Consider the following 14,499-nt stretch of genomic DNA (forward strand, 5'->3'; position numbering starts at 1 on the left):
ATAAAATCACTGACTTACCCCTGTAAATGTTTAAAATACCGGACGAGCCCATGAGAAACAATATTAGCGTCTGAATAGGACTTAACTGACAGTATGCTTTCACTGGTCTTTGAAAGCGCTCCGCAGACGACACCGTCTTTTAGAACAACTATTCGCTGCCATAGTTTGAGCAAACTCCCCACCACAATCATTCCCTTTAAATAGGATGATTTCTGTCAGGACACTGGAGCTCCCCCTCCATGAACCAGGCTTTCAATTGAAGATCATCACTACTGACCCAAAACCAATGACCAGCCATAAAGCGCAGGCCAGTCCACACATAAGCTGTCTGGGATGTTATGGTGTTTTTTTATCACCTCTACCATAATCATCTGAGATCTCAGACTCGCCAGGTCAGTGTAGTTCTGTCTGCAGTAGTCCAGGGCTTCATCCCACGTCTTATTCTTATAGACCAAAATTGGGACAACGAGCTCTATACAGTAAAATGACAGCGTCTGCGACACAGAATATTGTGCAGTTTAGAAGTAGATTGTTTTAGCCCGCCACACTCTGCAGTATCACCATTCGGTAGTCCACTATCTCAGTTGTCAATTGCTTCCACTTCACCTCCATACCAGATCCATTCTCCTGGGTTGTTAGGGCTTATGTAAAGTCCAATCCAGTTAAATCGAGATGTGAAATCTGTATCCCCTCAAAAGAAAGAACACTGTGACTGCAGCCTTCATTTCTATACAGGTGATCTACACTGTAATGCCTTTGTGTGTGCTCAGCTATAATGTTATCACAAATGATAGACCAATAAATAAGGCTGCAGAGCATTGGCCAATCAGAAGGCCACACCCTTTAAGAATTTGTGTAACAAATATTTAAAGAAATCATTGCAAATATGCTGAGGGAAAAGAAATCGTGATCCATCCAAGCAAAATGAAGAGTATAACAACCAGATAGTATCCATGAGATTACATAAATATACAGAAGAATCTTTATAATAATAAAATAAAATGATATTTATTTCTTTTCTAGGGATGGGTATCATATGGATTCTGGTTTATTGATGGTTCCATTAAAAATTATTTGAATATTTTAAGAAAGAATTGTTTAGAATAAAGTAATCAATGGAATATTGCATTTACTTTTACAGCCCCCAGCAATTCGTTGACAGATGATGATCATTTTATCAAATCAGAAATGAACTTTACATTTTTTACAGAATTTATTGCAGTGGCATAAATGCAACCTATTAGCTGGTCCTAATAAGCTACTAAATAAACCAAATATTTAGCAACATATTTTCATTCATTCATTTTGTATAAAATACCACTGCATACAACATAGTTCTTGGTGACAACATTTACAAATTAATCCCTCTCACTTATTATTTATTGGTGTTTTGGATTCAATAAAAAGAACCATTAAATATGAGTCCTTCTTTCGGATATGCACTGGTCACGTTAGGCTATACAGTATTTGATACTACTAACTGAACAGAATAAACGGATATGAGTCTTTTGTTTGTGAACCCGACAACACTAATTTGCACTGTATGATTTTGATTCACTACAAACAAAATTCATTAGAGTCGATCGTTTTTTTAACCCTTGTGCATCCTTATGGACATTTTGGGGGTATCACTTTGCCGGTGTTAATGCTAACTGCATACATTTTGGCACAGGTGTGTATTTTTATTGGAATTTTACTATTTCACCCCCATTTCCTCTAAAAAAAATCTATTTTGCACTGGGTACACAAAATATTTCCTCTCAGCGCCTTTTGGACAAAAATGTCCCCATTGAAACCCATTAAAACTGCAATTTTGAATCCCAGGGCCATTTACCTATAAAATGATTCAATCTTTGTTAAGAGGCTTTCATTCTGTTGGCAAGGCTTCACATTTTTAACTTTTACTATTTTTTACCAGATGGTGGCATTTTTTCAGGTTTGGCCTATAAAGCAAATACTCGCTTTATTCCTGTTTTCTGCTTCGGCATAGAGCCAGTTGGTTAAATTATGCAACGTTAATTGTTGCTAATGCTATAAATTTAAAGTGTATGTGGGATCTGCAATGTTTAATATTTTTGAAACAATAAAAGTTGTGAAATCATGTGGAAGTTCTACTAAGAACATTATTTTAGATCTGTGTATATTCTGTATCATGGAGATATAACCAGGCCCTTACAGAAGAGGCAGGGGTTGTGATGAACTTCAGCAGACCAGACCATATACACATCAAAAAATAAATTGTTATAATTACTGTATATCTGTGCACACATTTCAAAACAATGAAGTACGTTGAGAGCAGCAGCTGTATAGCCTGATCATGCTGAACATTTTGATATTATCATACTCATTATTAAATTTGTTAAAAATAAATCATATAAAGGTTTTCTTAAATGTCTGTGTCAGTGGGTGCACCTGTGCATCACAGTCTGACTGTTCTCCACTCACCAAACTGACCCCCGGCTCATCTCTCACACCCCTCACTGCAGCTAAACCACACATTCACACTACAGGCCTTTCACACTACTTTCCAGAACCACAGACAAAAGTGAGGTGACAAGTCAACACATGACAATAACTTGAATAATATATATATATACTCGAGAATTAAATTATGAAACAGTAATGAAAATACAAAAAACTTTTAAATTAAGATGCTGATCTTTGTCAGAAATTAATATTTCCCAAATTACCCCCCACCACCCACCCCTGAATATCTTTTTAAATTCAATATAGTATATATTCATTTTGTAGTGGTTTAAAATACTGCAGGGAATGCAAGCAATGCTACAGACATTTTCAGATTACAAACTACACCTGAAATGTGTGAAGAATTTAAGAGGTCAAATGAAATCAGAAAACATTTCAAAAAAGTCCTTCAAATTGCTTGTATTATTATTGAGTATTAATTGCCTGCCACAACACCCCATGCTGATGGTGCTAAAAAAAAAGAAAGAAAAAAAAAAGTAAAAAAAAAAAAAAAAAAAAATTCAAGACCACAATGGTTGTATAACTCATCTGCTTGCATTCAGATGCAGTGTATTGAGAGCCTTATAAAAAAAAATAAAATAAAAAAAAAATAATATTGAGAGAGAAAAACTCAACTGCAAATAACAAATCCAATCACTGTGTGGACCAGTGGAGTTGTCCTGGCATCAAATGGGGGAAATCTGTTACTGCACCCAAACAAAATCGAAAGCTCATTTTTTGAGATTTCATCCTCAAATTTGGAACACAACTTATTTCAATTTATGGCTTTGATTTTCTAGACGTTTTAGAGTTCAACTTGTTTCATAAAATATATATTTTATATAAAATAATGTTCATAATTTTCAGAAACTTAAACCTATATAACTTTTTTATTTATTTCTTTACTTATTTTTTTTTGCCTTGTACTTCAGCAATAATCTGCCACGGGTCTTCTTTAAAATGAGACCAAACTTGCTTGTGCAAACTGTGAAGAGACTGTGGTTGAGCACTTTTCAACAGTGTTGGGGCACTTTTTGGCAGTGAATTTTCCCCTCGTTCTGAAACTAGAAGCTGGGAGGGGAAATTTTGTATGGACCACACCTGAACTTGTGACAAGTCCGTGTTGAACTGAGGTTGGGCACCCGAACGAGGGAAAAGGGGCCCTCGAGTTGAGAACTTCCTCTTTTTGGGTAAAGGGGGGGGGGGGGAACTGTGTCCAATGGGCTGGCCGCCCGAAAACCCGGACAGAGAAGCCCCTGGGGCTTACCCCAGGGCTTAGGAGGATGGTTGGGCTGCTGGCTGGGCTGCTGGCTGGGTGGCCTGCTGCGAGCCTTGGGTCTGGCCGTGTTGTGGTACGGCCGTACCGTGGCCGGGGCCTGAGGGGGCCGTGCGGGGGGCTGATGCGGAGCGGCCTTTCTACGCAGGCACAGTTTAAATGCCTCATCCTCCTTCTTGTCATCGCACCGCTGTTGCATAAGGGGGCGAAAAGGCCTGGAAGACAGAAGCTGAGAAGCGGTCCATCTTATTGGGGAGAGCTGGCTTAGGGGGGGCCAGTAATCCTCCCTGCGAGGGGTTAAGGTGTCTGGCAATCGAGGGCTCGATGGTGGGAGGGTCGCCCATACCACACGCTGCCATGTCCTTCACCTCCAGACCCGCTAAGCCGTGCGTAATATCGAGCGGGTCTCTCCAGTAGTGACGCATGTGCTTAGCGCACGCGGGGAGGACCGGCATAAGCTGCTTCCTAGGACCGGGAGGGGGCCCCAGGAGCTTGCCGTCATACACATCCCTCTCTTGGTCGGCGGCATTCTGGAGGGCTGGCCATTCGATGCCGAGACGAGCGGCCGCTCGCTCACACACCTCGAGAAGGACCGCGTGCGGCAGTGTAGCCGAGCCGCTAACCGGGGCAGCTTGGGCGGACGGGATGGTTTCCTCGTCGTCCGAGCCATCCAGTATAGCGGGGTCCTTGTCCTCGCCTGAGCCGGGCGGCTCATAGTCGAGCGAGGAAGCACCGGGAAGAAATTCCTTGAGTAAACCCTCAGACTGGTCAGCCCAGCTGAGAGAAGACAAGCTCTGTGAGGCCCCTGGAGCTGCAACGTTTTCACCTACTCCCACATCCGAGTCGTACTGATCATCCGCGCTTTGGGTGGACGCAACCTTAAGTCGGCGTCGGAGAAGCTTCCTAGGCAGGGCGAGACAATGGCTGCAGTTTTCCGGGAGTGAAAGCGCTTCTTCCGCGTGCTTTAATCCCGTGCAAACCACGCAAAAGGGATGGGTATCCCTCGCGGCGATGAGTGAACCGCAGGCGGCAGGACATGCACGCGACTGCGAATCAGACGGGTTAGCAGGACCGGAGGCCATACTAACAGCTTGTTTGTGATCCATGGGAGAGGTGAAAGCTAAGACGCAGGCGGGCAGCCTGAGCGAATCCAGGTAGCGAGCGTGGGTGGCTTGCAACCAGAAACCAATCGCAACTGAACGTAAGTTACGTAACCGACTGACAAACATGCCAGGCGGAGGCTGATCGAAGATGATATATCCTCCTGTTGACTGTAGTGAAGTCAGCGAAACACATAGAGCAGCGAAGCAAAGAGGTCGCGAGAAGCGAATAACAACTGAGGTAAGATAGCGCGTGCTAGTGGTTTATACACTTGGTAAGGGGCGGGTCCCTTACCGGGCATTGGCGCTTCTGTCTGTCAGGCCAGACTTGGTGCAATTGGATGCTTCTGCAGAGGTCAGGTGCGGATGCCCTTCCCATAGGTGGATCTCGAAACGAGATGATGAAAGAGAACCATTCTGACTGACAGTCAGGGAAAAAAGGCACTAAAACCATTCAGACGAAAACAAAACGATAAATCATGTTAGTTTGCTGTTAACATAAGTAAAAACATTTGAAAATGTTTGTTTTACATAAAATAGAAATAATATACTAACCTTTTTGGTGAGTTACATGATCTTTTGTCCGTGCATTAACTGCCACTTCAACCAGTCAAAAAAAAAAAAAAAAAAAAAAAACCTTGAAAAGAAATCTCTTGCCATTGGTCAGTTTTTCGCGGGCAAGTTCACTACTGTAAATTGATTTACAGTAGGGAAGAATTATAGTAGTGACCATATATTTTCCCATAATCCTTTGCTGTTTACAGTAACATACTGTATACATATCTTACAGTATCTTACTGTACATATTACAGTAAAATACTGTTGAAATTACAGAAACCCGTTACAGTGTAATTAGCTCCTGAGAAACGCGATAGCTGCTGATAATACTGAACGAGCTTATAAATGTATACAGTGATAGGCGTCGTATTCCTATAAGTAAACGTGGAGCAGCTGAGAGTCAGCTGATGCGAGCTTGACTAACGTGACCTGCCAGAACTGATGCTACGCTTGATTTCTGTCAGGACCACTATCGTCGAATACGATTGACAATTAGCATACAGTTTGGATTGGCGTATGGTTCTGTTCTGGGCAAGAACTCCCTGCGCATCCATGCAGCCTAGCATGGATAAGAACAGGGAAGAGCAGCAATAGCCCCCCAAAACAAAACCATATGCCAGTATCCCCTAAAACCAAACTGACAGCGCAATTCTGGATCCTTTTTTTTTTTTTTTTTTTTGAAAAGCTTGAGCAACAGCATGTTACCAACAATACCGGAAAGCCTTAAGCAACAAGCATGTTGCCCTTACCCAGATGACCTAAACGAGTATGTTGCCAATACCCGCATAAGCCATAGCAACAAGCATGCTGTCAATACCCGAAAAGATTAGCATTAAACATGCATATTGCAATGAATGACATGCCGCCTGAAATGAAGTGAAAATTGAGATATCAAAATGAATCTGCTGCTTGCTTGTATATCCGCAGTCCAGTTCCAGTTTCTTTGAGTGAAGACTGTGAGCTAGAGATGAGAGATAGAGATTTCCTTTTCAATTATATTTTTCATTGGAAATAAGCCACAATACTGAAGTAATGCTGGTGGAAACTTACGGTTCACAGATAATAATAATAATAATAATAATACATTTTATTTAGAAAAGCGCCTTTCAAGGTACCCAAGGACACTGTACAAATTGGTATAGTAAAGAACATACAAAAAAAAACTAAAAAACGATGCAGCTACATCCATAATGTAATTCACTGACAGTATAGACAGTTCAGTCAGCTTAGGACATAGATTACATACACGGTACATAAAATGCCAAGATGCAGAGAAAATATAAACACCCTCAAATGGCATACATGAGTGCACTGAGCACGAGGTGAAGACAGTGCAAGCAAAATCAGCGGGCTGATAAGAAAGCTAAACTAAAAAGATGTGTTTTTAACTTAGTTTTAAAAATGAATACACTTGTGCTTTGGCGCATCTCAAGCAGCAGGGAATTCCACATTTTAGGACCTGCCACACTAAAGGCCCTGTCACCCATGGAGCGAAGCCGAGATGTAGGAACTGCTAAGAGACATGCATCACTAGAGCGAAGAGTGCGGGATTGCAGGTATGGGGTGAGGAGATCTGATAGGTAGGATGGGGCCAAATTATGTAGGGATTTATAAACAAGGAGAAGGATTTTGTAATGGATGCGGTAGTGGACAGGAAGCCAATGCAACTGCTGGAGGATAGGAGTAATATGATCCCAGGGCCTGGTGCGGGTGAGCGATCCCAGGGCCTGGTGCGGGTGAGCAGCCTTGCAGCAGAATTTTGGACATACTGCAGCCTATTTAGGATTTTTTCCGGGATGCCGAGAAATAGAGCATTGCAGTAGTCAAGCCTTGATGTGATAAATGCATGTATAAGTGTTTCTGCTGCAGATGAGTTGAGAGAGGGGCGTAGTTTGGAGATGCTTTTGAGATGGAAGAAAGATGTTCTAGTGATATTTTTAATATGTGACTCAAAAGAAAGAGTAGGATCAAAGATTACGCCCAGATTTCTAACTTCAGCAGAAGTTGTAGTGAAATAGCCAGGGATAGATAGCTGCAGATGTGCAAGTTTTTTTAGAATGTTAGGGGTGGAAATAAGAATAGCTTCTGTCTTATCTTGATTAAGTTTGAGAACATTTTTAATCATCCAATTGTTAATGGCATTTAAGCAACTAACCAGATTGGATAATGATAATGTGTGAGCGGGATTGGTGTGAATGTAAATCTGAGTGTCGTCTGCATAACAATGGTAATTGAGACCATAATGTTGTATTATCTGGCCAAGGGGAAGGATGTAAATTATGAACAGCAGGGGACCTAGGACAGAACCCTGGGGGACACCATGTAAGAGTGGTGAATTTAGAGATCTGAAATTCCCAATTGAAACAAACTGTTGTCTATCAGTGAGATATGATTTGAACCAGGACAGTGGAACACCAGTGATACCAAGCAAAGTCTCCAACCGAAAAAGTAAGTGGTTGTGGCAAACAGTGTCAAAGGCAGCTGTGAGATCGAGGAGAATGAGAATACTGGCATGGCCCGAGTCAGCGGCCAACAGGAGGTCGTTGACTACCTTAACCAGGGCAGTCTCAGTACTGTGCATGGCCCTGAAACCAGACTTTTCCCATAAGCCATGACAATTGAGATACTCTTGGAGCTGTTTGGCAACTGTACGTTCAAGGAGCTTTGCAATGAACGGAAGGTTAGAGATGGGTCGATAGTTCTTATAATCCTCTGCAGCTGCCCCAGGCTTTTTCAAAACAGGAGTGATAGCTGCTGTTTTGAGAGACAGAGGAACAGAGCCCAGAGCGAGGGAAGAGTTTATTATTTGTACCAAGAGGGGACAGAGGGCAGATAGGCAGACCTTAACCAGTGGGGTGGGCATAGGGTCAAGGAGGCAAGTGGTAGGCCTAGACTTACTGACAAGGTCAAAAACATCCTGTTCATCAACAGGTGAAAAGGCAGAAAAGGATCTGTTTAGTGTTGCACATGGTGAGGGGGGGGGGGCATCATCTTGAGTGGTCTGGTTTGTCTGAAGCTGTTTATAAATCAAGCTAATTTTACTGTGGAAGAATTCAAGGAATTCACAACAAAGTTTAGTGGATGGGGTAAGTGGGAAAATTTTAGTAGGTTGGGTTAACTTATTAATAGTGGAGAAGAGGGCTCTCGGATTGTTATAACCTCTGTCAATGATGGTGGTGTAATACACAGTCTTAGCCTGGTTGAGAGACTCTTTGTAAGTGGAGACATGATCACTATATGCCAGGGCATGAACGATTAGGCCAGTCTTCCGACTAATTCGCTCTAGCTGACGTCCAGCCGCCTTCATTTTACGAAGCTCAGGTGTGAACCATGGGGCAGAGTGAGTGAAGGAGACTAGGCGTGTCTTCAGGGGTGCAAGAAGATTAAAAGAGTCAGCAAGATGTGTGTTGTACAACAGGACTAAGTTATCAATACAAACATCCAATGGCTCCATGATGGATTTCGAATTTAGAGTGTCTAACAGAGCAGCTGTAGTAATATTCTTAGTGTTCCTATATGTGATGGAGCGAGAGTCACGTTGGCGATGGAGAGGCTCAGGAACAGCAAGATTGAACATAATGGCTCTATGGTCAGACACAAAAAAAAAAAAATGTTGGGAAATCAACATGCTGAGTGAGGTCAAAACAGTCTAACAGATTCAGAAATTGTACAGCAAAATTACAGTTTCCAGAATCTACATGTATATTGAAATCGCCAAGCACCAGGATGGATGAGTACATAGGACTAATAGATGCAAGTAATTCAGAAAATTCCTTAATAAAAACAGAAGACATTTTTGGAGGCCGATAAACAAGTAATAACAGGAGCGGTAACCCACCAGTGAATTTCAAGGCTAGACATTCAAATGATGCATAATCCTGCACGGGCACTGATACAACCCTGTAGCTGGAGTGGAAGACCACAGCAAGGCCACCTCCTCTGCCAGTTAAACGTGGCTTAACAACAAACTCATAACCAGGAGGAGTAGCTTCATTCAATGCAATAAGATCATTTGGCACGGCAGCTGCCCGTCAGTTTGGTAAACACTTAGCAGTCTTGACCGAGCCAAACAATCCAAGCAGATGAGTGAAATAATTCCACGTTTAGGTATCAGTCAGTATGCGTAGTATGTTAGGTCTCCTGGCGGGGTCTAGCAATCCAGCACGAAATAAGCAAGCCTCCAGGGAAACAGGGCTCAGTCCAGCGCCTGCTACAGTGATGTTATGCTGTGATGCTATCACAGATCCGGTGCATAGTAGGTCTCCTGGCCGGGTCTAGCAATCCAGCACGAAATAAGCAAGCCTCCAGGGAAACAGGGCTCAGTCCAGCGCCTGCTACAATGATGTTATGCTGTGATGCTATCACAGATCCGGTAACGTTTGAAGTGGCGCACGAAACATACAGTGATGTTATACAGTGATGTAGTGATGCTATCACAGATCCGGTAACGTTTAAAGTAGCGCACGAAACATAAAACAAAACATAAAACAAGTAAAACAAATATACTGGGAACAAACAAACAAAAACACCGGAGAGTAGCGGCAGCCAGACGCGCCAGCGTTCACTCGGGACCCGGAACCTCGGGACCCGGAAGTCGCATAATCAGCAACACATGTCATTAATACAGCTGGATGGTTTAATGCAACAAGTGTGATGCTGATACTTGGATATATTTAGGCACAAATATGTAGGTTTGAATAGTTATATTTGTTTATTTGTTGACGTGCACTGCGTACACTGTCACCTGTCAATAGCTGCTTTCCGACCGGAGGAACCTTTTCACAGTTCCTAGAACTATTGGCTAAATACCCGGATGTCGGCGTGTTCGCACCGCAGGAACTAGGAACGATTTTAGTTCTAGGAACTCCATTTGGTGGAACTAATTTAGGTCCTACTTCAGAGTAGGGTCTAAACCAGCACTATAGGAACTACCCGTGACGTTAGTGTACGCTGATTGACCGAACGCACGCGGAACACCAGCACCCACCATTTTTAAAACAGCTATAATGTAAACACACAGATTATAGCCTATATACAGTGAGGAAAATAAGTATTTGAACACCCTGCTATTTTGCAAGTTCTCCCACTTAGAGCATGGAGGGGTCTGAAATTGTCATCGTAGGTGCATATCCACTGTGAGAGACATAATCTAAAAAAAAAAAAATCCAGAAATCACAATGTATGATTTTTTTAACTATTTATTTATATGATACAGCTGCAAATAAGTATTTGAACACCTGAGAAAAACAATGTTAATATTTGGTACAGTAGCCTTTGTTTCCAATTACAGAGGTCAAACGTTTCCTGTAGTTTTTCACCAGGTTTGCACACACTGCAGGAGGGATTTTGGCCCACTCCTCCACACAGATCCTTCTCTAGATCAGTCAGGTTTCTGGGCTGTCGCTGAGAAACACTGAGTTTGAGCTCCCTCCAAAGATTCTCTATTGGGTTTAGGTCTGGAGACTGGCTAGGCCATGCCAGAACCTTGATATGCTTCTTACAGAGCCACTCCTTGGTTATCCTGGCTGTGTGCTTCGGGTCATTGTCATGTTGGAAGACCCAGCCTCGACCCATCTTCAATGCTCTAACTGAGGGAAGGAGGTTGTTCCCCAAAATCTCGCAATACATGGCCCCGGTCATCCTCTCCTTAATACAGTGCAGTCGCCCTGTCCCATGTGCAGAAAAACAGCCCCAAAGCATGATGCTACCACCCCCATGCTTCACAGTAGGGATGGTGTTCTTGGGATGGTACTCATCATTCTTCTTCCTCCAAACACGTTTAGTGGAATTATGACGAAAAAGTTCTATTTTGGTCTCATCTGACCACATGACTTTCTCCCATGACTCCTCTGGATCATCCAAATGGTCATTGGCAAACTTAAGATGGGCCTTGACATGTGCTGGTTTAACCCTCTGGGGACCAAAAACGCGCCCGCGCGTTTTGCTCGTTTTTTTTTTTAGCAATGAAAAATAAACACAAAATGCTCTGTTAATTTTGATCTTTCATTTTCGTGTAATACATCAATCGATCCTGTTCAGTTTCTATTTTTTTTCTGTATACTCACAATAAAAATAAAGTGTTTTGCTTTTTGACAAATAAAGAAAAACTAACATGATGCTATTTCTGCCTTCTCTCTGTCAGTAAACTCCCATTTGAAACGCGTTCGAAAATGATCTATAACTCCGCGAAAATTCAGTCAAACAGGGAAACAGACCCACGGGCATAAAGCTTGAGATCGCAGCTTTTAAATGAAGTAATTTATATAAAAAACAAATATTATCAGCTTCTGTAATCTGTATAAAAAGAGAGCGACTCCAGTCGAGCTCATTACGAGATGATTCACAGTAATTTGACCACGCCCCGGAGAGCGCGTGCTATTCAAACGCAAATTCTGAGAACCATTTCAGTCTGTGAAACGCCCACATCAACTGTAAACAAAGAGGCATAATATAGCCTACCTTATGGAGAAAATTTTCCGTGCTGATATGAGGAGCAGATCCCGCTGAGGAGTGAGGTAGGCTAAGTTATCCTTTCTCAAGTGTTAATGTGGAATAACGTTATGGAATAACGTTAGTGTAGGCCTATGTAAACAAAAAGATGAATCGCGTTTCTATAATATGAATCGCGTTTCTGTGAGATGAATGAAGGGTACATATTTGTAAAGACTGTTTAGCCTAAATATGAATCGCGTTTCTGTGAGATGAATGAAGGGTACATATTTGTAAAGACTGTTTACCCTAAATATGAATCGCGTTTCTGTGAGATGAATGAAGGGTAGGGAGCGATGCACTCTGGGTACGTGACCGGGCTCTCGCTGTCAATCATGGGAGAGGCCAGGAGACATTACCATCAGCTACATATTTGTAAAGACTGTTTAGCCTAAATATGAATCGCGTTTCTGTGAGATGAATGAAGGGTACATATTTGTAAAGACTGTTTAGCCTAAATATGAATCGCGTTTCTGTGAGATGAATGAAGGGTACATATTTGTAAAGACTGTTTAGCCTAAATATGAATCGCGCGTCTGTGTGTGAATAAACTGCTTTGCTAGAGCCTACTGAGATGAGTAAAAATCGACTGAAATATGTTGAAATAAAATGTATTTGTATAAGCAACGTATTAAACTGCAAATTAACATTTATAGGCTATGCCCTAATATTTCATAAAAACAACGTTACAGTCAGGCGAAGTATGAAAGACAATATTTTGTTGACTAGATTTGGGTACAGTTTTTACTGTAGAATATACTGTCACATCAAATAAGCTTTTCTGCTCATATATATAAAATACTATTTTGTCAAAAATAAAGTCATAGACTAAGATGTTCCAATGTTGGCTATATTCAAACTAATGAATACATATGATAAAATGTAGGCCTATAATCTTTTTTCTTTTTTTTACAAAGAGTACTTTTTTTGCAGAAATATTGCTGAAATTGTAATTATTGTTGTAATTGTAACCTTTTTAATAAAATAGCAAAACATATTTACAAGATAGATGTAAGCAAAATCTTAAATGGTCAATATAAGTCTTCTTCAAAATATATATTTTGTCCTTGCATTGTGGCTCAGTCAGTGTCACACCTGAATGAATGGCTAATTATGCAGAGTCATTATGCAGAGTGGGTGGGACTGGGTAATCTAAGGTGTAAACTACTCCTCCCCCTCGCATATTGGCTTTCCAAGCAAAACCTGTTTTACACCATTTAAATCAATGTATTTTTTTTTTGTGAACGATAAAGCAAGACTATTTTCACATAATTTTGAAGCTAGAACTCGAAGAGAAAACATTCATTAGTCAAAAGTCTTGTGGGCACATATTTTGTATGAGTTTTGTGGTCTTATTTCAGCAACTTTCATTTTTATTTTTTTAAATAACCACGCATAAACATTATTCTCTTAAAAATACAAACATCTACATACATGTTGCTCGCATATTATGGTAGGCCTGTTTGTGCTATATAGAGTGAATTTACACCTTTGCCATTAACATGTTTATAAATAACTGAAAAAAGCACAAATGTCAGAGCATGTCAGAACATCTCAAGGGCCCCAAAAACAGCTTGGTCCCCAGAGGGTTAAGCAGGGGAACCTTCCTTGCCATGCATGATTTCAAACCATGACGTCTTAGTGTATTACCAACAGTAACCTTGGAAACGGTGGTCCCAGCTCTTTTCAGGTCATTGACCAGCTCCAGTTCTGGGCTGATTTCTCACCTTTCTTAGGATCATTGAGACCCCACGAGGTGAGATCTTGCATGGAGCCCCAGTCCGAGGGAGATTGACAGTCATGTTTAGCTTCTTCCATTTTCTAATGATTGCTCCAACAGTGGACCTTTTTTCACCAAGCTGCTTGGCAATTTCCCCATAGCCCTTTCCAGCCTTGTGGAGGTGTACAATTTTGTCTCTAGTGTCTTTGGACAGCTCTTTGGTCTTGGCCATGTTAGTAGTTGGATTCTTACTGATTGTATGAGGTGGACAGGTCTTTATGCAGCTAACGACCTCAAACAGGTGAATCTAATTTAGGATAATAAATGGAGTGGAGGTGGACATTTTAAAGGCAGACTAACAGGTCTTTGAGGGTCAGAATTCTAGCTGATAGACAGGTGTTCAGATACTTATTTGCAGCTGTATCATACAAATAAATAGTTAAAAAATCATATATTGTGATTTCTGGATTATGTCTCTCACAGTGGACATGCACCTACGATGACAATTTTAGACCCCTCCATGATTTCTAAGTGGGAGAACTTGCAAAATAGCAGGGTGTTCAAATACTTATTTTCCTCACTGTATTTACTCCAGAAACTAACTATACAAACATGGAAAACAGTGATAGATGGGTCTCTAAACCTTTATGCTGAAGAGAAAATCCAACGCAACTTTGAGGGGACCAAGCCAAACATGATTATGTTTATCTGCCCAGCTAGCAACACTGGACATCAACCACACGGCATAGGCTAATAACCTTTTTTTCATATACTGTCTACTTTCTATAACAGTTCTATCTAATAACATGTTAAACAGTACTGTTAGACAGATCGCTAACTAATAAACACAGAGAATGCGAGCATTGTTTGCTCTGGCGTTCTCAGCGCCG

The sequence above is a fragment of the Rutilus rutilus genome, assembly GCF_951802725.1.
Source record: "Rutilus rutilus genome assembly, chromosome: 3".
NCBI lineage: Eukaryota > Metazoa > Chordata > Actinopteri > Cypriniformes > Leuciscidae > Rutilus > Rutilus rutilus.